Source organism: Bubalus bubalis, chromosome 5, assembly GCF_019923935.1.
Source record: "Bubalus bubalis isolate 160015118507 breed Murrah chromosome 5, NDDB_SH_1, whole genome shotgun sequence".
In the NCBI taxonomy this organism is placed as follows: Eukaryota; Metazoa; Chordata; class Mammalia; order Artiodactyla; family Bovidae; genus Bubalus; species Bubalus bubalis.
The window spans coordinates 122,107,392-122,120,873 of NC_059161.1; the positions used below are offsets into that span (position 1 = coordinate 122,107,392).

Sequence of the window (13,482 nt, forward strand, 5' to 3'; positions counted from 1 at the left end):
GTTCTTTTTTGTTATCTGATTCAAATGGAGACTTTAGAGAGCTTCACATATAACACACACACAGAATTATTCATTAAATAACTCATGGGTGAAGGATGGAGGTATCTGAAAGGCACTTTGTCTCTCACTGTTTCTAGTCCAACATTAATTGTCTCTCTGGAAAAGCGGTTTTCCTCCCCTCCTCATCCCCATCTCCCCAGAAACTAGAGGGGAGTTTCTGGTGGTTGGGTCATACCCAAGTTCCCTGACCTGCTTCAGTCTTCATCTTCATTCTGAACCCTGCTGGCCATGGAGGGCAGCTTTCTCAGCTCTCTCTGTCTCTGCCCCAAGTGTGCAGGGCTGGGAACAGAGCCATTGAGAGAGGTAACTCAGGCAAAGCCAGGGTGAATGCTGTCTTGATTTTAAAATCTTATATATGGCACTAATCTTAACTTTTAACATTAGTTCACAAAAATATTGTTTACCCTAATTCCTGAGATTTGAGTGAGTGTAAGTCGCTTAGTCCTGACCGACTCTTTGCAACCCCATGGACTGTAGCCCGCCAGACTCCTCTGTCCGTGGAATCCTCCAAACGAGAATACTAGAGTGGGTAGCCACTCCGTTCTCCAGGGGAATATTCCCAACCAAGGGGTCCAACCCGGGTCTCCTGCATTACAAGGAAATTCTTCACTGTCTGAGCCACCGGATGTTTGATGCCCCCTAATAGAACTGTAGGACTCTCCCCACATGTGTCCCTTGAATGGCAGCGTAACTCATCCCCTCATTCACACAAGGACCTATGAAGTCAGGAAGATCAGGGGAAAATGTGCACTATGTTGGAACAAAGCAAAACAAGAAATTTTAAAATCGAACCTTAGCTCCCTTTACTTCTACCAGTCCCCACAATCCTCTCACCAAAGATAAGTTACTGCCCTTCTGCTCACACCTCCCAGAGTCCCTTTTCCTTCTGGGGCCATCCCTTCTACCAGGAAGACCTCTGGCCCTTTCTTGGGATGATTCAGCTCCCCGAAATTCTGACTCTTCCCTCCTACATAATGTGTACAGGAAAGAGGCACGAGGGAGGTCCTGCGATGGGGAGCCATTCTCTGGTCAGACCAGTCTCAGCTTTGAGGGAGGTGGTCTTAGGATTGCAAGTAAGGGCAGCTCCCAGCTGCAAGCAAGCCTCTCCCCAGCCTCAGTCTCAGCACTTGGACAGCTTTGGCCTCCATCTGCCCCAGGACATCAGAGAGCTGTCCCAGTGGAGTGAAGTTTCCCGTTCAACACAGTCATGCATTTGCCAGGCACACCACCTGGCCGAGGATATAACCAAAGAATGTCTGCTGGAGGGGCTGATGCCTGCAAAGCCATGCAGAGCCCAAGAGGATGACGGAGGACCTTGCTGACAACACCAGCAACTGCCAGACATCCAGCAGATGGGAGTGTTGGAAGAAACACCAAAAATTGGAGCAAACGGAAGCAGCTTTCTGGAATGTCCATGTCAGCAGGTCACTCAACCGACTTTGGCCACAGCAAAAGACACAGTGTACTTTCTGACCACCATGGAATCACACTGAAAACCGAGAACAGAATGATCATAGGAAAACCTCTAATCACTTGGCTAAAAGAGATACACAAACACACACACTCCTTTAAAAACCAATGAATCATCAAATACTTCCTAAATATTTTTTTTAAGTGTCTGTCCCCAGCACTGACCTGTCACCCTATGGTGGAAAAGGGTGGTCTTGTGCAAACTGCAGGCTTCATTACCTAACATGTAGCATCAGCACTAAGGGGATAAGGAACGGGGAGCAGATGGGAGGTACACAAGAGCTAAATTCCTGTGGAAAATGCACTGCTAACAAACTCTGGTGGAAACAGGAATCCTAGAGACCAGTGAGGAGGCTGGAATCATGAGTGTCATGTTCAAGATTTTTGGCAAGGTAAACATACAGAAAACACCTCGTAGAACTGTTTCTCCTGTTTTTCCTTCTCACTACACTCTGTAGGACTCTTCCTGCCTAGAGTTGGAGACAGGACAGTGACATCTCTCCAGGCAGAAATGCATCATTCTTGCTATACTTCTAACACATGTCTTGGACTTAAGCAAATATTACATCTCTTGGAAGTTAACACTCAAGTTAAACCACTTCTCACAAAATGCATGAACAGCATCGAAAATCATCTGAGATAGATAGATAGATACAGATCTGAATCACTTTTCTGTACACCTGAAACAAACACAACTTTATAAATCAACTATATTTCAGTAAAAAAAAAAAAAATACACACACTGGATGCCAATTGCCTGGGAATGGTAATAAAAATAAATGTGCTTTATGAGTTTCTGACTAAAAGGGCTCAGTGAAGACTAAGATCGATGGAAAAGACTCACATCTGAATAAATCCTAGTTTCCATGAATAAAACTCAGAAATTCAGGGTTGAAAAGAAAAACCTACATGTTTCCCACAAAATAAGTAGAACTCACATCAGACTTTTCAACAGCAGCATGAAAAGAGAATGGAAACAGAAAGCTGATTGTGTGCATGTGTGTGCTCTGTCGCTCACTCATGTCTTTGAGACCCCATGACTGTAGCCTGCCAGGCTCCTCTGTCCATGGGATTTTCCAAGCAAGAATACTGGAGCAGGTTGCCATTTCCTTTTCCAGGGGATCTTCCCGACCCAAGGACTGAACCCACATCTCCTGTGTCTCCTGCATTGGGAGGCAGATTCTTTACCGTTGAGTCACCTGGGAAGCCCAGAAAGTTGATTACTTACTGCCTAAGGCTGAAGGGGTCATGGGAATGGGGAATGACTGCTGTCTGGAGGGTTATTTTTGGGGGGTGATGAAAATGTTCTACAATGGACTGTGGGGATGATTGCACAACTCTGAATATATTTAAAAACCACTGAAGGGTACCCTTTAAATGCATGCATTCTACGATGTGTGAGTTACATCTCAATAAAGCTGTTGAAAAAAAAATGTGCTTTTGTTAGTTAACAGGTCTTCCTGAGGGTGACGGGATTAGAAATGATACATAGGGACTTTCATGGTGGTCCTGTCGTTAAGACTCTGATCTTCTGATGGAGGAGGTATGAGTTCCATCCCTGGTCAGGGAACTAGGATCTCTCATGCCACGGGGCATGGTCAACAAATTTTAAACATAATAATAATTTTTAAAGGTATTTTTCTAAAAAGGAATAAAGAAATTAAATACAGTGTTTGCCTACCAGGATCAACAATTTACAAAATAGTCTATGCTCTTTTGTTGTTGCTCAGTCGTGTCCGACTCTTTGAGACCCCACGGACTGCAACACGTCAGGCTTCCCTGTCCATCACCATCTCCCGGAGCTTGCTCAAATTCATGTCCATTGAGTTGGTGATACCATCCAATCATCTCATCCTCTGTCATCCCCTTCTCCTTCTGCCCTCAATCTTGCCCAGCATCAGGGTCTTTTCCAATGAGTCAGCTCTTCACATCAGGTGGCCAAAATATTGGAGCTTCAGCCTCAGCATCAGTACCTCCAATGAATATTTAGGACTGATTTCCCTTAGGATGGACTGGTTGGATCTCCTTGCAGTCCAAGGGACTCTCAAGAGTCTTCTCCAACACCACAGTTCAAAAGCATCAATTCTTTGGTGCTCAGCCTTCTTTATGGCCCAGCTCTCACATCCATACATGACCACTGAAAAAACCATAGCTTTGACTATCAACAATTTACAAAATAGTTTATGCTCTAAATAGTAAGGATATTAAAAACAGATATCAGAGAGCTATTTACCAAGCCCTTCTCCTCTGGAGCCAGGACACATGGCTGATCTTCTTTTCACTGAGTTCAGGCCAGTGGAATGTGGGGGTCATGAGAAACATCTCCTCCAGGCCTGTCCCAGAAAGCTCCCCTCCCTATTCCCTCTTCTGCCACTGAACACCAAGATCCAGGAGAGTCCTAAGGCTCTATCAGATGCTTCAGTGGTAAAGCCTGGGTGCCTGAATGACTGCATGAAATTGGGAGAGTTTCAAGGACAGGGTGCTAGGAGTGATCTGCTCCAGGGCAAAGGAACATTGAACAGGTATTGAACCTATACCTATATCTCTTCAGGGAGGTGTACTTTATGTGATTTAGAAAAGTAGGTTCCAGGGTAGGTTCACTTCTACCCATCACTTTCAAATGCTCCACAGGCACAGCATCTCTGTGTGCCCACACGCCCAGAGCAAATACTCCCACTGCCCAACCTCAGCACCCACTGGGTTCTGAGGAGCATCCATTTGTCTGTTAGTGTCCAATCAAGAAATAGAAAACCTTCTAGGTATATTGAGCAGAGTGAATTTCAGATAGAAGTTGATAATGAAGGTGAAAGGCTGGAACAGGGATAAGGGAGCATAAAGGATCCACAAGGATTGATAATTACAGAAGATAATACTGCCTCTCAAACTGGAGTTGAAAACTAAAAGGTCTTGCCCATCCCTTGGGTGCAGGTGAAGGTGCAGTTGCTGTTGTCGAAACTGAGCTACCTGAGCAAGAACCAAAGGACCAAGGCCCAAGACATGAAGCCACGGCTGTAAACACGGCCGCGGCTGGGCTGCTGGTCTACTCTACCCACTGCTGCCACAACCGCTGCAAGAGGCGACTTCAGAAGCTCAGAACACACGACTGCTGCCCCCTACCCTGTTCCGATCTTCATGAGTGCCCTTCCCTGGAGAGCCTAATGAGAAGGCGGCTGGCAAGAGAGCCTGGGATGTGTCGCACATGGGTCTTCAGTTCCAGCAGATGAGAGACGGGTAGGAAAAAGGAACTAACTCAGCAACTAAATAAATAGAGACCCTACCAGGCACACAATGATTGCAATCTACAGTCTTGGTCTTAGATCTTTGATACAGTGAAGGCGAACATCTGACCTATAACAAAATTAACAGCTTGTAAGTTTTTGCCCATGACGTGACAAAAAGACTTAATTAGCATAGTAAGTGTATCAACTAACCAACACATATGCTTAAAATTCCTATAAGATGTTTTAAAATTTTTAAATTATTTATTCATTTAGTTTCCTTTGCACTGGTCTTCGCTGCTGCATACAGGCTTGCTCTAGTTGTGGTGAGTGGGGCTACTCTTTATTGTGGTGTGTGGCCTTCTCATTGCAGTGGCCCCTCTTGTTGTAGAGCGCAGGCTCTAGGGCACTCGGATTTCGGTAGTTGCAGCCCTCGGGCTCAGCGGTTGTGGCACACGGGCTCAGTTGCTCCACAGCATGTGGGATCTTCCTGGACCAGGCACTGAACTTGTATCCCCTGCATTCGCAGGTGGATTCTTATCCATTGAGCCACCAGGGAAGCCCCTGTAAGATCTTATGTCTTTTTTCTTACACCCAAAGAGTAGCCCTGGAGAAGGAAATGGCAACCCACTCCAGTACTCTTGCCTGGAAAATCCCATGGACGGAGGAGCCTGATAGGCTGCAGTCCATGGGGTCATGAAGAGTCAGACACAACTGAGCGACTTCACTTTTACTTTTCTCTTTCATGCATTGGAGAAGGAAATGGCAACCTACTCCAGCATTCTTGCCTGGAGAATTCCGGGGACAGAGGAACCTGGTGGGCTGCCTTTTATGGGACGGCAGTGTGCGTCTATGTGCTGTCGCAGAGCTGGGCATTACTGAAGCGACTTGGCAGCAGCAGCAAAAAGTAGCAAATCTACAATGAGATTTGGGGAAAGAAGCAAAGGCTACACGTATGTAAGTGTTAGATGATAATGGAGATGAATGAGGGCCAAGAAACAAGAAACAAAAATCTTTCATTATCCCCTCCACTACAAAAGACTGTTGGGAGCAGAAAGTCCTTCCAGCGATCAAAGCCAACAGCCTTGGGGCTCCTACAGTGACTGTAGGCTCAACAATTCCCTGGTCCTGAGGTTGTTTGGCTTCCTTCTCCACACTGTTCTTTCAGAATTCATTTTTTTTTAATGTACATTCAACATGTCATGAATGCCATAGCATTATTCTTTTTTTTCCTCAAGGGGAAAGATGGAAAAAAAACTGCTAATTTCATCATCATAAGTGGCACCTGTGTTTGCAGAGGACTCAGCCTCGCCTATTTGGAAAGGACCTGTGATGGGGTTGTGATTTGCTGTCCTCAGAGGTCTCCTGCACCTGTAGGGCTGACCTACAATGACGAGCATCTACCTCAAGGACCTGGCAGCTCACCTTATTGACTGTGGGAGGGGCAGGAAGAGTCTTTAGCACCTGGCTCCACTCCTGCAAGGCAGCTTGCCCTCTGGAATTGCTTCAGGTAACATCCGATCCCCAGGAAGAACAGACTTATTTGAACAGTGCCTCACCTTGGTCTGGTAATCCTGACTCCTGCAGAAAACAACTTAGAATGGAGGGAGAATCCTCGACATTCAAGTGTCCTCTACTTGGTAGAGGAAACTTCTGGAACTCTGCCTGGAAATCAAGAGCCCTTGAGAGTTTCACTATGCAATACTCCTCAGATCTCTCTAAATGCAGCCTACATGTTCTTGACCTGGGAGGGTTCGCAGCTACACAAGATCTGCTTATTGTAGTTTCTTTAGCCCTTACATTGACCCTGGTTTTATGTATGTACAGCCCTGCTACAGCTCTGGGGTAGGTGGAATATATGGGTATAATTTCATATTTGAAGCTGGGCATGTCTGTTGGAATTTTCAGCCCATGTATTGAAAGCTTAGGGCTGCATCTTTGTGAGAAGTCTCCAAATGAATAAAGTAAATCAAGTCATACATCAACAGTAAGTGCATCTGTTATATATCTATATAATGGAATTATACTCAGCCATAGAAAAGAAGGAACTTTTGCCATCTGCAACCCCATGTATGGACTTGGAGGGCATTATGCTAAGTGAAAGATCAGACAGAGAAATTCAAATACTGTATGATATCTCTTATATGTGGAATCTAAAAAATACAAAGAAACAATTAGTGAATATAACAAAAAAGAAATATTCACAGGTATAGAAAACAGGCTAGTGGTTACCAGTGAGGAGGGGGAGAGCAGAAGGGGCAATGTAGGGGTAGGGGATTAAAAGGCACAAATTACTAGGTATAAAGTAAGCTACAAGGGATCTATTGTACAACACAGTGAATATAGCCAAAATATAACTATAAATGGGATAAAACCTTTAAAAATTGCGAATCACTATATCATATATTTGCAACTTAAAAAATATTGCACATCAACTATATTTCAATATTTTAAAAAATGTGTCAGGGTAATGGTATGCTGGTGTTCTGCTATACATATCCTTACAATGTTTCTGCATGTTTGAAGCTAATTCCAAATACAAAATGTATTATGATGAACACAGCTTCTGTCTTCTCAGGAAAGGAGGTCTTAGGCCATCCAAAGAGGGTACTTGATATCCCTGGGTCGGGGTGGGGGGTACCCCACTGATGCTTCATGGTGTACGATGTCAATTTACAAGTGGATGAGTGGTCCCCAAAGTCTAGGTGGTGTCTCCACTGATACCTGGCTGGATACCCAGCACTGTAGACAGCACAAGTGCTCGGTGCACACAATGAGTAAGTGTTACAGGGAATTCAGGAACAAATCAAGCATTTCTAATATTTTCCTATCTCCTTCTGCCTAGGGTATGACACAGACAAGAGATTTAGGCATCACAGGACCATCACTTCATGGCAGGAGTTGATGAACAAGGAGATGGAAACAATCTCTGATGCTCTGTGGCCTTTCCCACGTCCATCTGCAGCTCACAGCCACGGCCCTAACTCTGAGCTGCTTTAGGCATAGGAGAGCGGTGGGCAGGTGGTCTGTGGGAGTAGTAAAGAGTGACTACACCACTCACATGTTTCCCTGGGGAACCCCAGGATATACATCTCATAATTTCCACAATGCAGAAGCGCAAGGGAAGATGGAATAAAATGCCTTCGTGGAGTTTGTAAGACAAGGTGCATTGGCGATTTGGGGACCAGCAAAGATGGAGAAGGAAATGGCAACCCACTCCAGTGTTCTTGCCTGGAGAATCCCAGGGACAGGGGAGCCTGGTAGGCTGCTGTCTATGGGGTTGCACGGAGTCGGACACGGCTGAAGCGACTTAGCAGCAGTAGCAAAGATGTTTGCAGCTTTGGACAAAGACCAGATATTTATTTCAATTGTTGATGCTTTTTAAATTTATGAAGTGAAATGCTATTGATAAATATATCTCTTCATGAGCTGAATGAGGACTCTTTTTGATTTTATACATGCATGCTGCTGCTGCTGCTAAGTCACTTCAGTTGTGTCCAACTCTGTGCGACCCCACAGACGGCAGCCCACCAGGCTCCCCCGTCCCTGGGATTCTCCAGGCAAGAACACTGGAGTGGGTTGCCATTTCCTTCTCCAATGCATGAAAGTGAAAAGTGAAAGTGAAGTCGCTCAGTCGTGTCCGACCCTTAGCGACCCCATGGACTGCAGCCCACCAGGCTCTATGGGATTTTCCAGGCAAGAGTACTGGAGTGGGGTGCCATTGCCTTCTCCTTATATATGCATAGATATTGTGAAAAAAGAAAGCAAAGTGGAGTCTCTCAGTCACGTCCGACTCTTTGCAACCCCATGGACTGTAGCCCTGACAGGTTCCTTTGTCCATGGAATTTTCCAGGCAAGAATACTGGAGTAGGTTGCCATTTCCTTCCCCAAACGGATCTTCCCATCCCAGGGATTGAACCTGGGTCTCCTGCATTGCAGGCAGACTCTTTACCATCTGAGCCACCAGGGAATCACTTACTGCTAAAATGAGGTACTTTTATTCATGTATTTCATCGTCATGGGTGTAAACTCTGAAAACACTTGTCACATGATTTGCAGTTGTAGAATAAATGATTTTTGTAATAGCAATGCTGTTTAAATCTTTCAGTCATTCTGAACAACAGTCTAAAAATGGTGTGATCATTTATCACTCAAAATGATTTTTAATAATTTTATCAGTCACAGCTAAATTAAGTCCTCTTTGGATTTTATTAAGGCAAATAAGTAGAAATCACTTGATAGAGACAGTTTTTCCTTGGAGAAGGAAATAGCAACCCACTCCAGTATTCTTGCCTGGGAAATCCCATGGATGGAGGAGCCTGGCAGGCTACAGCCCAAAGGGTTGCAAAGAGTCTGACACTACTTAACTAAATAACAACGGCAGCACTCTGTTATGTTGTGATGTATTTCATTTTTGTTTCCCTACTGTAGTATACTGTCAGGAATATTAAATGTTATTATTGGTATTTTGGCAAGTCATATTTGAGTTGGAGATCTAGAGATCTGGACTTCTAGAGTCCTGATTTATGTTATCAGCACTTTTACTACCAAAAGGTCCAATGAATAATTTTGAAGTTTCTCTCTCTCTTCTCTCTATAGCATTTATTAAGCCAAATTCCAACACAATTATTCAAATAATCCAATAAAAATATATATTGGCATTAAAAAAAAAATTTTTGGTCTGTATCACCAAATAAGACTTTAAACTGTTTCCTTGAGGTCTGGGAATTTCTAAAGGCAGGGTCAAAGCTCCGTGTTAAGATTCTGGTAGATGATGCAAAGACCTACTCTCTTCGGTAAGTTGGAACAAGAGGGATTGTGAAAGGGGAGGTGGGAGATATATTCATCAGTTTCAAGATGTGGAATTAAAAAAAAAAAAAGCACAATGTGAGAGTTGCGAGTTAAGTTTTATTTGGGGCAAAATGAGGACTATAACCCAGGTGACAGCCCCTCAGAGAGCTCTGAGACATTGCTCCAAAAAGGCAGGTGGGGGAAGGTCAGTATACATGTAATTTTGGTGAAGGAGGAATACATGCAATCAAGCACATACTTTTTCAGAAGGTTTCTGCTAGTCATAAGGAGCAGTCGTCACCATGAAGGATTTTGGTGCTTTTCTAGATATGCAAAGATACAAGAATTGGGCTCACAAAATCCTGAAAGCATCTAACTATCTGAAGACTGCCAGTTCCCCACTTCCCCCCAACCCCAAGCACAGAATGCCTTGTTTCTGCTCTCCACCCTAAACTCTTTTTAGGGGGTGTTTAAAATCATAAGCTGCAGCAGCATGCGACTCAGTCCTCGTAGAGGCAGATGGCAAGTGGCAGTGGCAAGGGCCAGTTTGTAGTTGACAAAGACCTGGAGAATCCCTGGGATTTCAACCTCAGCCAAAAGGATGTGAGCGCCCAGAACATTCTGTTAAGGACTTGAGTCCCCAGAGTCCCTGTGTGTTTTGGGATAAATAATCTTTCTCCACCTACTACTTCCTATAACCTTCCTTCCAGTAGTCAGTATTAAAACCACAGTGACAGGTACTTAGAACTGGCCATTAAACAGTAAATAAAAGTGATTGAAAAGTAATGGCCTCTTCTTTACTGAGAGAAATCCCAGTGGAACCAGAGACAAATTCTGAGCACACTTTGTTAGCACTGAGGATAAATAAACATTCTTCACTGGCAGAGTCAGGTAAACTCGCCTTGACCCTGGACTTTGGAAATGCGGTGATTTATTTTGTTTGACTTAGTAGTTATATTCTTTTTCCCCCCTGTTATATAAGTGTCATAAATGACATTCACCACCAGATACTGTGCTGGACATTTCGCCCCTATTAATTTATTTATCTTAAAACAAATCCCATGAGGCAGGCAATATTTTATTGCCTTATTTTACAGATGGGGAAACTGAGGCTAGGAGGGTCAGCACCTTGCTGGAGTCCCCACAAGTAGAAAGTGCCAGAGCTGGACTTGAACCCAGGGAGTCTGGGACCAAAATCAGGCCCTTTCAACTCAGCAAGCGAGCCCATGCTAATTTTGAGACATTCAAACAGCACTTTAGAACTCAAAACTAACCCGCAACTATCCTGTTAATGGAGGCTACACTGAAGCTGTAGAGCAATTTGAAAGCAGTTGACATCATTAGATGTTTTCTCATTTCCTTGAAAACAAGGTGGGTATTTATTAGGTCCTTTTTGGGCCACAACTAGAAACAAAATTATGAAATGAAAAAGCTCACCAGTAAACACAGACATACATTAAAAGCCGGAAACCGTCCACATACAAAGCTAGGAGGGAGGGTAAAAGACAAAAGTAGTAAACTCATCTGTATCCACAATAAGTAGTTAAGGGATACACAAACAGTTAGATGTAAAATATGATGCCAAAAACGGTAATTATAGGGAATTCCCTGGTGGTCCAGTGGGCAGGACTCCGTTCTTTCACTGCTGTGGGCCCAGGTTCAATTCCAGGTCAGGGAACTAAGATCCCACATGCTGTGTGCCACCAAAAAAACAAAAACAAAACAGTCATTGCGATGGGAGAGGAATACAAATGCAGGGCTTTTAAAAGATCAGCTACTTAGAATAGTCATATATAAATATATATAATACACACACATATATAAAAATATCTATTTAGACTACACAAAACCTCATGACAGGTTTTTAATCCAGAAGTAGAGTTTCATGATGTTATCTTTAAAGGTCTGCTTATTTCTGACTAAATATATTTCAGCATATTTTTGTTGTTGCTATCATTACCTTTGTCCATTTATCATTATTTCCATTATGTTATATGCCCATGGCAGTTGGTTTATCAATTGTACTTGATGTTTGTATGCTGACCTTGATCTTGTATTCAGCTAATCTAATAAATTCTCATGAGTTCTAATAGTGTTTTCAATCCGATGTCTTTAATTCCCTGGTAGTTTTGATCAGCTGTCTGTAAGGGGCGACAGATTCCTTGATTTTTCTTTTCCCATGGATTTCCCCCCACTTGTTTGAAGAGAGTATTTAAACAACATATGTCCCTCTTTTTTTTTTTTAAAAGTAGACGTTATTTTTTGGAGCAGTTTTAGGTCCACAGCAAAATTGAGTAGCAAGTTTCAATATAGTCCCTGCCCCCACACAGGCACAGCCTCTCCCACTATCAACAGATCTCATCAGATGGTTCAACTGTTCTGATGATGAATCTACATTTGTAGTGTGTGTGTGTGTGTGTGTGTGCTGTGCTCAGTCACATCTGACTCTGTGCAACCAGGCTCCTCTGTCCATGGAATTTTCCAGACAAGAATACTGCAGTGGGTTGCCATTTGCAATAGGAAAGATTAAATCTGACTCCATATTGGACCTGCTTCTTTTACTTTAACCTTTGTATTCTGTTGCTTTTGCTACAAGTTAGTCATAAAGGGATATTGCCTACAAGCTTAAATTATACATAACGGTCCATCTCTGGGAACACAACCTCCCATGTCATGAGAATTAAGCTAAAATACCTTTCATTGTTAGAGTAGGACTGACATATATACACTATCAAGTGTAAAAGAGATGGTTAGTGGGAAGCTGCTATGTAGCATAGGGAGCTCACCTCCATGTTCTGTGATGACCTAGAGAGCTGGGATGGCACCCCACTCCAGTACTCTTGCCTGGAAGATCCCGTGGACGGAGGGTCCTGGTAGGCTACAGTCCATGGAGTCACAGAGTCGGACACAACTTAGCGACTTTGCTTTCACTTTTCACTTTCAGAGGACTGGGGTGGGGGTGGGTGGGAGGGAGGCTTTAGAGGGAAGGGATATATGTATACATACAGCTGATTCACCTTGTTGTACAGCAGAAACTAATGCAACAGATCAGATCAGTCGCTCAGTCGTGTCCGACTCTTTGCGACCCCATGAACAGCAGCACGCCAGGCCTCCCTGTCCATCACCAACTCCGTAAAGCAAGTATACTCCAGTAAAGAAAAATAAAACCTAAAATACCTTTGTTTAGCTCCCGAGAAACCTCCTGACAAAGCCCACCTGTGAACGGCTACAGGAAGGAAGAAATTAACCCATCCCCTTCGGAGTCTGACTGGAAGCGGGGAATGCTTGCCTTTTCCACCCCTCTCTCCAAGTTAGTGTAAAAGAAGCCTGTATTCTAACTCAGGGATGATGGTTCTTTGCGACAGTAGCTCAGCATCTTCTCAGTCTGCTGGTTTTCCAAGTAAAGTCACTATGCTTTGTCCCAACAATTCCTCTCTCATTTTATTGGCCTGTCGTACAGCGAGCAGTGTTGGTAGTCAGTGATCAATTCCAAAAGGATGGGAAAACTGATAAAGGAAAGCAACCCTGAATATTCACTGGAAGTACTGGTGCTGAAGCTCCCATACTTTGGCTACCTAATGCAAAGAGCCGACTCATTGGAAAAGACCCTGATGCTGGGAAAAACTGAAGGCAAAAAGAAGAGGGTGGCAGAGGATGAGATGGTTAGATAGCATCACTGACTCAATGGACATGAATTTGAGCAAGCTCCAGCAGATAGTGGAGTAGCCTGGCATGATGCGGTCCATGGGCTCTCAAGTCAACTAAGCAAAGAGGAAGACAGACATGAAAAAAACATAAACTACGAACTTTAAAAATAAAAAGTCCTTAGCAAGCAGCAAGAGCGTGTGGAGTAATAAAACATGTGTAAACAGTCTTCTCCGAGAGCCACCCACCCTCGTGATGGAATACCCCTGTGCTGCACTAGCTCTGTTCTTGGATACAG

General features: G+C 43.8%; 1 non-coding gene across 1 annotated transcript; it reads left to right on the forward strand.

Annotated features, from left to right (window-relative positions):
• The first annotated feature begins 11,144 nt into the window (after nucleotides 1-11,144).
• On the forward strand, nucleotides 11,145-11,217 carry TRNAE-UUC. Its single transcript has one exon. It is a non-coding gene; the product is annotated as a tRNA-Glu (tRNA).
• Nucleotides 11,218-13,482: the final 2,265 nt, after the last annotated feature.